At 39.2% G+C, this 735-nt stretch overlaps 1 protein-coding gene across 1 annotated transcript in view; it reads left to right on the plus strand.

Annotated features, from left to right (window-relative positions):
- LOC107994611 (growth/differentiation factor 8-like) overlaps nt 1–632 on the plus strand; it is a 12,626-nt gene extending 11,994 nt beyond the window's left edge. Inside the window, exon 3 of the mRNA XM_062085029.1 lies at nt 1–632. This exon is cut by the window's left edge and continues 768 nt beyond it. The gene's annotated coding sequence lies outside the window, so the exon portion shown is untranslated.
- The last annotated feature ends 103 nt before the right edge of the window (nt 633–735 follow it).

The following is a 735-nucleotide window of genomic DNA, read 5'->3' on the forward strand; positions in this document are numbered from 1 at the left end:
GGTATTATTATTAAGGTGTCGATGCGTTTACACCTGATCTAAGGAAAACGACCGCGAAAGAATTATTTTTTATACGGGAGCTTATCGCATTTAAATCACCGACTTGCTACTTTTCACGGTCCGATTTTTATCCGACTTATAGAACTTTCACGAATCACGCAAAACGAAAACAAAGCATCTTATCGCAATGTTTCCTTGCACATCGTTGCCTTTCCAAAAGCGAGGATACGAAGATGGAACGATTCGTTTCCGGTAGTCGTCGTTGATCGGTGAAAACGTGTTGGCCGAAAGATCTCTGTGTACAGCGAATCATTTTCTTTTTTTTTCTCTTTCTCTTTCTCTCTCTCCTCTCTCCTCTCTATCTTTCCTCTTTTTCTTCTTCTTCTATCTGCTTTTTACAAACAAATAAACGATACGTATACGAGAAATGTTTTCTCTTCGAATATAGTATAGCGATATAAGTAAATGCAAATTTTCTCTCCTCTTTTCTTCTTTTTTATAACGCATACTTGGATACTCCTCTTCCTTCCTTCCTCTCACGTATATCCATCCGTTCCCGTTTCTTTCCTTTTAGCGAGTCATGTGAATGCGTGCATACGAGTCGTGTAAATATATCATATATCTAGATCGTTCTTTGCCGTTTTTCTTCAAATTCTCTCTTCGATTCCTCACTTTCCGCATTCTCTGTCATTTCATCGTCGTCGTCGTCGTTGTCGTCGTCGTCGTCATCATCAT

Source organism: Apis cerana, linkage group LG14, assembly GCF_029169275.1.
Source record: "Apis cerana isolate GH-2021 linkage group LG14, AcerK_1.0, whole genome shotgun sequence".
Lineage (NCBI taxonomy): Eukaryota > Metazoa > Arthropoda > Insecta > Hymenoptera > Apidae > Apis > Apis cerana.